The sequence below is a fragment of the Ornithodoros turicata genome, unplaced genomic scaffold (genome assembly GCF_037126465.1).
Source record: "Ornithodoros turicata isolate Travis unplaced genomic scaffold, ASM3712646v1 Chromosome65, whole genome shotgun sequence".
NCBI lineage: Eukaryota > Metazoa > Arthropoda > Arachnida > Ixodida > Argasidae > Ornithodoros > Ornithodoros turicata.
The window spans coordinates 112,189-123,078 of record NW_026999387.1 but is presented as its reverse complement, the minus strand read 5'-3'; the positions used below and the strand labels follow the sequence as shown (position 1 = coordinate 123,078).

Sequence of the window (10,890 nt, the reverse complement as noted above, 5' to 3'; positions counted from 1 at the left end):
ACCCGGGTACCTCCCAGTCTCGACAGTAGTCCGCCTTTCGTAATACCTGAAACGGACGACGACGAACCCCTAGATGGACATGACAATGCAGACGAATTGCTCATGTGGGAAGGGGATCAGTCGTATGCAGATTTCATTCCTCTGTCTGGTAGGGTTCGAGATGAATCACCAGATGCAAGCCCAGAATTTCGAAACGAAGCTGAGCCTGTCCAGGGTCGTAGAATCGTTGAATTACGAGAACACGTCGTAGAGAATCATCCCTCCGTCACGGAGAGACGATTCCTTCCTTTTTTTGTCACAGATGAGGCATTTGACGGAACGGCTACTAGGTACACGCTTCTCTGTTCCCCGCACGACGACAACGTCGACGATTTGCGACTCTATCTACCGAGCATAGCTCCAGTAATCACGCGCGTCCTCGAAGCTTATCCCATGCCTTTCAAATTTTGTCTGTGCTCGAAGGCGCTCATGGTTAAGGACGGAGCCGACGGGTTGACTTCGCATCTCCTTCACGTGAACCTTCACATAAGAGTCGTTCATAACCGCCAAGAAATCGAAGGCGCGATAAATGCTGCCATCGCAGAGTCCTCGCAACGCGTTGAAAACTATGCGAGAGAAGGGTCTGGTTTCACCTCGAACGACGGTCCAATGTGTCGACTTAAAACTAACGCGCTTAAAACCGAAGCGGATTGGATGCACGATCGAGCTTCCCGAGCTGCTAAAGCGAAAAACAAAGACTCTCACAAACGTCAAACTTCCGCCGAATCACGAAAACGAGTGTTTCAAGTATAGCGTGCTGGCACTCTTACATCCTTTGAGGAGCAAACCACACCTTCATGTTAGATACCACAAATACATGTATCCTTCGAATCCGGAGACGCGTGTAACGTACTGGCCACCCTGCTTCCCAGTCACTTACGAAGACATTGCCCTGTGGGAGAGAAAAAACAAAATCTCCGTGTACATCTACGTGTTCGACGAGCAGACCAGTTCGATATCTACCGGACGGGTTCCCTGCACGCTCTATCAGGACAAAGTCCACCTGCTCGAGGTTAGGGAGCATTTCTATGGAATCAGAAAATTTAGCACTTTCATGGGGCGAGGTGACTATTTGTATTGTGAGAAATGCACGAGCGGTTATAGGACGAGAGAGGCATTGCAGCAACACGAACGTTTGTGTCGAGACGTAAACGAAGTAATTCTCGAAATGCCAAAAGCGGGGGAGAGCGTCTCCTTCACCAAGATACAGTACATGCATCCCTACCCCTATTTTGCGGTGTTGGACATGGAAAGCATAGTGGAAAAGGACGCGCTCGTTAAGGACGCCTCGAGTGTGCACAGGATGAGCTCGTATAGCATTGTGCTAGTGAGAAGTTGTGATGGGAAAATAATGGACGTAGATGGCTATTTGGGACCCAACGCGGCAGAAAAATGCTTGCTCGCACTAAAGAAATTTAGCGAACAAATCGATAGGCTGAACCGTCTTCCCTCACCGTTGGTCATGAGTATGGAAGACCACTTTCGGCACGCGAGCGCTACGCACTGCGAATTTTGCGGGTGCGAATTTAACCGACATACGCGGAAGGTGTCACATCACGACCACACCCGTTTCGTAGACCCCGGTTCCTCGAATTTTGTTGCGACGCTGTGTGATACATGTACCCTTACGTGTCGTAACACCAAAGAACTCGTCGTGTGCGTGCACAACCTGCAGTACGATTTGAGCTCCCTTCTCCGCCACATGCACGTTCTAAATATGGGAGAACCGTGGATCTTAGCGTCTACCACAGAAAAAACACGAGGCTTCAATATTGGCGAGCTCCATTTCCGCGATACCACGCAGTTTTTCAACCTGTCCTTGTCGAACCTGCTGGAAACCCTCCTCGCCAGCGGTGGCGAGAGTGCGTTTCATTGTACCCGTCAAATGTTTGGTGACCGTTTCCGACGGCTTCTCAAGAAGGGAATTTACCCGTACACCTTCGTCGACAGTTTCGAAGCGTACAATTTGACCGCACTACCGCCAAAGGAAGCTTTCAAAAGTGACCTGAACGATGAAGAGATCACGGACGAGGACTATCAGTACGCCCTCGAGATTTTCGAATTGTTCAAATGCAAGGACCTAGGAGATTACACGCGTCTCTAGGTCACGCTCGACACCTGTCGGCTGTGCGACGTCGTGCTGTATTTCAGAAAGATTGCGCTAGAGACGGATGGGATAGATATCTTATGCACCGTGTCCCTCGCCAGTTACGCGTGGAGTAGCGCTTTGAAGCTCACCAATGTCAAAGTCGAGCTCATAAGCGACCAAGAGATGTACGAAACGATCGAGAAGGGAATCAGGGGAGGCATTTGTAACAGCTTCCACAGATACTGTCGGGCTAATCACGAGGGGTGCGACGATTACGATCCCCAGCAAGAAAATACTTTTATCCAGTACCTCGACGTGAACAGTTTGTACCCCTAGGCGATGACTTTTCATCTCCCAACAGGGGGCTTTGAGTGGGTCGATCCTTCGAGGTGGAGCGAGATCGATTTTCTCAACATTCCTCACGATTCGGAAGTGGGTTACGTCTACGTAGTAGACTTGTCGTATCCCGAAGAACTGCACGCGCTCACCAGGGATTTTCCCCTGGCACCCGAACACAGGTGTGTGGACGAGAACGAACTCTCCCCCTACCAACGCCACCTGAAAGATGCGTTGTCGCTGAACGCCCCTCCCACCAAGAAACTCTTGCTGACGTGCTACGACAAAGAACGTTACGTCGTTCATTATGCATTGCTCGCTCTGTACGTGAGGTTGGGCATGAAAATAAAACGTGTTCACAGCATCCTCTCGTTCCGCCAAGACAACTTTTTGCGAACCTTCGTGCAGAGGAACGTCGCGTTGAGGAATGCCGCGTCCACGAAATTCGAGCGACTTCTGTACAAAACCATGTCGAATAGTACGTTCGGTAAGACGATACAAAATGTGAGACGGATGAAAAGGTACGCTATAGCCTACGACAAAGAAACCGCGCTCAGAAAAGCTAGCTCCGTCGACTGTCAGCATTTTCTCATTCTGAGTGACAAGTGCATCTTCTACGAGATGAAACAGCGCCGCATCAAATGCACGCACCCCCTTTACGTGGGCTTTGCCATTCTTGAAATATCCAAAGTCCGAATGTACAGCTTCATCTACGAGTCGCTCTTTTCTCGCTTGACATGTCCAGTGCAATTGATCTATAGCGACACGGACAGCATAATTTTTTCTCTCACGTGTGAAAGCCTGGAAGAGCAGCTGATGAAGATTGAGAGTGAGTTAGATCTGTCTTCCTATCCGCCAGACCACACGCTTTTCAACGACGAGCACGCGAACCAGATGGGGTTCTTCAAAGACGAGACGGGAGGTGGAGTTATTCAGGAAGTCGTAGCCATCCGAGCGAAAATGTACAGCATTCTCTTGGCTGGGTCACACAAACAGATCGCGAGAGCGAAAGGAGTTAAGAAGGACGTGGTGAGGAAACATTTATTGCACGAAGTGTACCGAGATTCTCTGTTCAATGAAAAGGCGGTCTCTCAGAAGCAGTGCACCATCCAGAGTATAAAGCAAACGATGTACACCATTTCGAGACTCAAGAAGAGCTTGGTCCCCTACGACGACAAGCGCTATCTCGTGGATGCCGTACACTCCTTCCCTTATGGGAGCTGCGAATACGGTAAGCTTTGTTATGTTTTGACGCGTATAGGATTACGATAGTGCTCTCTCTTTGTGCAGCAACGGAAAACCCGGAAGAGAGCCCGAGAGCGTCGTCGTCAGGCATCGAGTAACCGTGGAACAAAGAGCTGCACGCGCATGTAACCGAGAATAAAAGTTCTAGTCGAGACATGCTTCTCTCTCTCTCTCTCTCGCAGACAGGAGAAGTACGGGTCATCGTGGCAGTGTGGTAGCGGAATGGGTGTACGAAAAGAATGACCATTCCGTCATCGTGCTGGTGCAGTGACCCGCGCAATGACGACGCTGCGATGAAGATACCCCATATCCTTTCTGTTGAGGCAAGTCAGGGAGGGTGCAGGCATCTATCGACCAAGTCCTTTGTATGTATTCAATAAACATGTTTTAGTGAAAGAACACACAGAGTCTCGTAAAGTTTTTCGGACTGTTTAATGCGTTGCATGTCGATGACTAAGCGGTATTTCAATAAATCAATGACAAAATTGACGATGTAGACTGCTTGCAAATGTCGCTGCTTCCGCAGGGCGTGCTTAATATGAGCGATGGCACGAGCGAGAAGGTCCACGATGTCTGCAGCTATGTAGTTGAATTCTGCGTTGGACAAGCTCACAAATTCGCTCATTAGTCCCAGGGGTCCGTCTGGAACCGTTATGCAGACGTTCTTGTAACGGGCGTAGATCCGACGCACGATCTCCTGCAGCGGCCCCGGCGAGATCTCTCCTATATTGCCAAAGCCTACCATGTCTATCACGTAGCGAAAAGCAGTGATGACGAGCTCGTTGCGGGGACTTTCGCTGTTGAAACATTCCTTCTCCACTTCTTCCCAAGAAGCGTGGGTGCGGGAACAATTTTGTAAAGAGTGGTAGCTGAACATCTTCACGTAGTGATGACGCGAGCGCGGTGCGCGCTGCCTTTATAGAGATAAACGCGCGCGCGCGCAAAGAAACGAAAGTGAAACTGAAGCCACCCGTCGCGGCTAGGAGCGCGCGCGCGCAGCAGAGAGCCGAAACCGAAAACACCCGCGGGCGGCGCAGAGGGAGCTAGCAGCGCGCGCGCGCGCATGCGCGGACGGGTGGAGCAGAGGGCGCGCGCGCATCCATAGCTGCCGCTGCGCGTCGCCTCACTCAGTTTCTCTCGGGCTGTCGCGGAAGACGGACGTGCGCTCCCCGCGCTCGCTCAGTTTCTGGCTGGCTCTCGTAGAGAGCAGACGTGTGTTCTCCGCGCTCGCTCAGTTTCTGCCTGGAAGTTGCCGCGGGGGAAAAGGTGAGTGATTTGACGCGCTCCTTTTCTCGTATGTTTGCCGTGTTTAGCGGTGACCGCGCTCGTGTTAAGCCTTTTCTCGCATGTTTAGACTTGTTTTGCGGTGTCCAAGCCTGTTGACGCATGTTTAGCGATGTGTGGTTCCCGCCTTGTGTTAGCTGCGTAGTGTTGAGGTTATGCCCAAGCGCGCTCCTTTTCTCGTATGTTTGCCGTGTTTAGCGGTGACCGCGCTCGTGTTAAGCCTTTTCTCGCATGTTTAGCGATGTGTGGTTCCCGCCTTGTGTTAGCTGCGTAGTGTTGTGGTTAGGCCTAAGCGATCGTCCCCCCACAAGCCTTTTCCCCCCGATGTGTACTGTTTTCTCCGTGCTGTTTTAGCAGTAGCGGTTAGACCTTTTCTCTCGCATGCCTAGACTTGTTTAGCAGTGCTGCAATTTTTACCTGCCGCTAGTATCTTGTTCTCTGTCTTTCTCCTCTAGAGCTATGATGGTGGCGCCATCTGGTATGATGCCTTGCAACTAAGTGGCCACCTGTCGTCGATCTCTGCAACTACCCGACGTCAACAAGCGCTGGTCACCCCGGAGCCGTTTCTTCGCCGCGGCATCGTTGATTTTCGAATAAATTGTTTCTCTCCACTCTATTTCTATCTTTTTATTTTATTTTCTACCTATTTTTTTATTTTTTATCAGCTCAAGTAGCCGGAAACTCACACAGTGGTCTGGACGTGTCTTAGATGATTCCCAATTAGTGTAATGACTCCCTGAATGATCCTAATTACTGTGGGGGGTCCCAAATTGCTCTAATTGCTAATTAATGGCGTCCAGGCGACTGTGAGAGTTTCCGGATACTTGAGCTGATCCCATACTGAAGTCGACACGGGACACATTACAGGGCAGTGTCACCGAAAAATCTAGCGGCCTGCTGGCCATGGTTTGGTTGGGGTCAGTGGACGAAACCCCAAAACCACTCACACCACTGACATGTCAAACAGACCCACAAAAGGGGGAAGCACGTCAAAGAGAAGGAAAGAAACTCAAACAAACAAACCCAAACTTACCAAAAGGAGAATCTAGCAGACCCGGAGCGCGGAGGGAACACGTCCAGTTCGAACAACTCCTTCGTATTGCCAACTGTAGGATGGGGCAAACGAAAGCTTGCCCACATCACAATTAAAAAATAGTGCTGCTCTCGCGCTAAACACGAAGAGCAGGATCAACTAGTGCTTCTTAAGCCTTTAACTTCTTCTTATGTACTGGCATCATGGTGGCTACTTTTCCTTACAGCGTGTGTATTGTCATCAAGCAGGAGAGCTACCTATGGAGGTAGTCCCCTTTGGACAGACACTACCTTTACGTTACAGTCCTACAAGCTAGATAACAACACTCTCTAGGAGAGTTTGCTTTTCGTACTGACCATACCAAGCGAACAATCCAAACACGGGAGAGCCGCTGCAGAGTGCAGTACGGTCCTAGCAAGCTGGCTAGAACACGATTTGCCACTCACCCTGAAAGTGGCGGAAAAGACGAGTAGGCGTCAGCCAGCGGCGAGAGCACTCCACAAGACCATACAGTGCTTGCTCACGGACAATGTGGCTACGAAGCCCTGACCTGACAGCCTGAAATATAGCTGCGCCTCCGAAGTCTGGACCACCGAAAGCCAGCCGGCAACGACGGATCCAAATTTGAAAGTTGATCTCGGTAATTAATAAAGCCAATTGTTTACGCTGAACGCGCGGAACAGGCAACGGTTCCAGGAACTGTACGGTGGCCCAGGCAACAGTCGACAGCTGAAATATCTGGGTTACTCTGCGCCACAGCAAAAGAGGAACACGACAACGCCGGAAACAGTGCTCTCCGGTTTCACACATCCCGCAAGACGGGCAACCGTCAGAGCGAGAGATGTGAAAACGGTGTAGTCGCTCGCGAAGAGGAAGAACGTCGTGGGCCAACTTCCACTGAAGACTGGCGCGGCGTGCATCTAGCCAGCCCGCAGTGATTCGACGCCAAGACAGCCTCGTCGGCACCGAAGGAACTGGGGGACCAGACTCCAACTCCCAGATAGCTGTATAAAAATCGCTGACAGCCCATAACTGGAGGTCAGCGTCCGGAAGCTGGAGTCGCAAACGCCGTACAACATCAACACAAGCACTGTATTGATGAGGCAGGACTTCGGACCAAGGCCGAAACCTAGGGCTCTCAACGAACCACCTGGTAGCACATCCCAGAGAGTACTGCACTAATGCGCACGCTGGGTGTTCGGGAGTGTGCAATGCCTCGAAATAAACACCCGACTGAAGTGCAAGGCACTTGTCGAGCACCACCGGCAAGGCTAAGCCGCCCTGGTCACGTGTATCGTTGCAAGCGGGATCTCGCGAACCACTCCACCGAACCGCCCCAGAAACGGAAACGGAACGCGTGCCTCGTGATGGCAGTACGGATTAGTGGTGGCGGCGTGGCAACGACTCCTAAAAACCACAAGCGACTGTAGTACCAGGCCAGTAGCAGATGAGCACGAAACGTGATGGGCAAATCAACAAACTTAAGCTGCCGCAGGACAGCTCTGCAACGATTAAACACTCGTGGCCAATTTACGGTAGATATTCCAGTGCAATCAAAAGTCACGCCAAGAATTTTGACTTCTGGCCTCACTGGAACACAGAAAGGAGCTCCGCAGGAAGGCTGGTGGTTCAAAAACAGTGCTGCACTTTTTGACCTATTCAGTCTTTCCCCTGAAACGGCTCCGTAGTCCTCAAACGCCTTCAAAACGGGCCCTATAGGGAACACTCGCGAGAAACGATCACAGAGATGTCATCCGCGAACGCAAAAACAGGTGGGGGCATCCATTGGGCAGTGGCAATGTAACAGAAAGCGAGCACAGTCTCTCGAGTAGAGGGTTGATGGCAATGGTGTACAAGGCGGGAGAGAGGGGACATCCTTGACGGACCCCACAAGTTACATCAAAGGGGGACGACAGTCCGCCAGCGACAGAGACAACGCTTCTAGCGCCCCTATACAACGTTTCCACATACCTCCGTCCAAGCAACGGCGAACCCATATGCCCTCAGCCGAGAGAACAGGTATGCGTGTCGCATGCGATCGAATGCCTTGGAGTCATCGAATGACGCCAGCACAGCGGGGGCATGACCACTGTTAATCCAGTGGATGGCAGCACGAAGAGCGATTCTATGAAGGTCTGAGGACCTGCCGGGGACGGAACATGCTTGGCAAGGATGTAACACCTTCTCCAACAGAGGTGAAACGCGCAATAGAAGAGTTTTAGCTAAGATCTTATAATCGCTCGTCAGTAAAGTAATCGGACGATAAGCATCTGGGTCCAGTTTTCGAGACTTGTCTTTGCACAGAAGAACAACAACACCATTCTGCATGCTGGGGCATAGCAACCCCCGGGATAAGCAGATGTTAAAAACCCGAGTCATGCAAGAACCAATCACACTCCAGAAGCGCTTGTAAAACTCAACTGGGAGGCCATCAATCCCAGGGCACTTTCCGCTCGCCATTGAGGAGACAGACGTAAAAACTTCATTTTGCGTGAGCGGCCCTGAGTCAACATGCTCCATTTGTTTCGCCGGCAGTGGGCACTCTCGGCTGACAACAGGCTCGTCTTGAGGTGACTCCTGATAAAGGGCCGCGCAATGCTCACGCATTGCTTCCTGAATGTCACCGGGAGCAGTCAGAATTGAGCCGTCAGCTGACCGGAGCTCAGTAATTCCGGAGTCCGGATTTTCTGCCGCTTGAGCAACACACGGGAGCAATATGCCTCCCGGCACCAGTGCACCACATTGCGTTGCGCAACAAATTTGCGCCAGGACTGCATTCGCAGAGAGGCTAGGCGCCTCCGCACGTCCTCGATATCGGACGCAGATTCAGGACTGCGTGAGTCAGGGTTGCGAAGCACAGCTAACACCTGCCTGAGTGCATCTCTACACTGCCGGTGTTCACGCGCGCGCAGTGTGCCCCAATGCCGAAAACGGTGTGCTGCATCCAGCTTTAGAGCCTCCCAGCGACTAGGCCCGAAATTGGGCGCGGAACAAACATCCGCAAGCCAATTTTTTACGTCGCTTTTAATTTCGGGGTCGTTGAGCAAAGACACGTTCAGGCGCCAAAAACTGGAGCCAGAGCGAAAATTTAACAGGCCAGATAAAGATAATAGAACACCAACATGATCCGTGAGATCCCCAGCAGGTCGCGTCATACAGCGGGTGATGAAACCCGACAGCCCTGGCGAGACGTAAAATCTGTCCAATCGGCTGTGGCGACCCCGGGAATCAACCAGGCGACCAAGCATCAATGAAACCAACAGAATTTATTAAGCGCTCAAGTTCTCTATTCGCTTGTCTGCCGTGCTGTCGGTCTATCGTGCAGTTGAAGTCGCCCGCAAAGAGTAGATTTTGGTTACCATAGAAAAAAGGATCAATTGTGCGAAAGAAATCGGAGCGCTCACTGCGACGGGTAGGGGCGTAAACATTAACAATCCGAAAAGCACAACTGCCGTACTCTAACTCCACCGCCACAACCCTACCTTCGGTGTGTATGTCGAACCACCGGACGGTACCCCGGAATGACGGCAACACTAGAATACCCACGCCTGCTCTGTGTGGCGAGCCAGGACTGAAAAAAGCTCTGGGCCCATGTGAATCTTCAAGGGACTTGATCGCACGCCCGGAAAGACAACCAGTCTCTCGAAGTAGGATAATGTCCGCACCCGCCAACTTTGCCCAATCGACAACCTCCACCTGCTTGGCCTCCCTGTTAAACCCCCGGACGTTTAAGGTTGCAAGACTGAACAGAGACATTAAGAGGGAAGGAAATGCAGCGAGTTGAACACTAGGACTCATCGTCCATTTGAGAGTCATCATGCACTTCGGAGCCCTCCGAGGCCACACGCATACGTTTAGCGACAGAGACCGGAAAATCCCTATCACCCACGTGCACTATCTTGGGGTCCTCATCAATTACCAAGCGCTCGGAGTCTGAGGACGCAACACTGTCATCGTCCTCACCGATAGCCTCGGTAATCTGGGAGTTACACCCTGCCACAACGCTACCAACGACAGCACCCGTGCGCTCAACTGGAGAAGCATCTGTTGCATCAAGAGCACCGCCACTGACTGCTACGGCTGCAACACTAACAGCACAAGCAGAACTTGTAACGGCGCTAACAGCAGAGACACCTGCAACGGTGTCATCGGTATCTGCTCTGTCACCACTAACTACGTCTCCACTACCATTATCGCTGCCAGCACTAACAGCGAAAGGCTCTTCCGCCACACTAACGGTATCGTGAGGCACTCCCACTGAACGCACTCCCACCTCAGCCGTGGCACTCTCGTTCGCGAGCGCCTGCACGGGAGGCGCTCCATCGGGAGCAATTGATAGCACACCGCTACCAGAAACACGGGACGCCCAAGTTGTGGCCAAACATTCGGACAAAGCATGATCCCCGCCACAGCGCTTACACGAAGCATCACACCTCTCGTGCCCAAACTCACCACAGCGAGCACACACTGGGACCACGCAGTCTTTTTTGAAGTGGCCCTCTCCGCCACACCGCATACAAACTCGTTTGATACCGTCATAGTTGACAGTCAAACGCTTACCACGCACAGTTATGAAGTTCGGAACTGGGGTCCGCATTTCCATAAGAGCGCGCCGGTTGCCCGTTTCAATACCCTCTAGCTCCTTCTGAGGGAAGGTCTCGCGGGCTACTTTGGTGACAGGACCGTACTCAGTAAGAACGGCCTCCACAGCTACAACAGGGATGCCATCTGGCACCGATATAACTGAAACTGTGACCAAGTTGTGCTCCAACGAGACCAACTCGATCACATTGCCCTTCACTGTGAGCGACCCCAGAGACTTAAGCTTCTCAGCACCAGACCTGGTCTTCACAATCAGATCACA

The 10,890-nt window shown here is 51.8% G+C and overlaps 1 long non-coding RNA gene across 1 annotated transcript; it reads left to right on the top strand.

Moving 5' to 3' along the window:
* Positions 1–4,846: 4,846 nt before the first annotated feature.
* On the top strand, positions 4,847–5,609 carry LOC135374484 (uncharacterized). The gene is made up of 2 exons (XR_010416921.1): positions 4,847–4,975; positions 5,449–5,609. It is a non-coding gene; the product is annotated as an uncharacterized LOC135374484 (long non-coding RNA).
* The last annotated feature ends 5,281 nt before the right edge of the window (positions 5,610–10,890 follow it).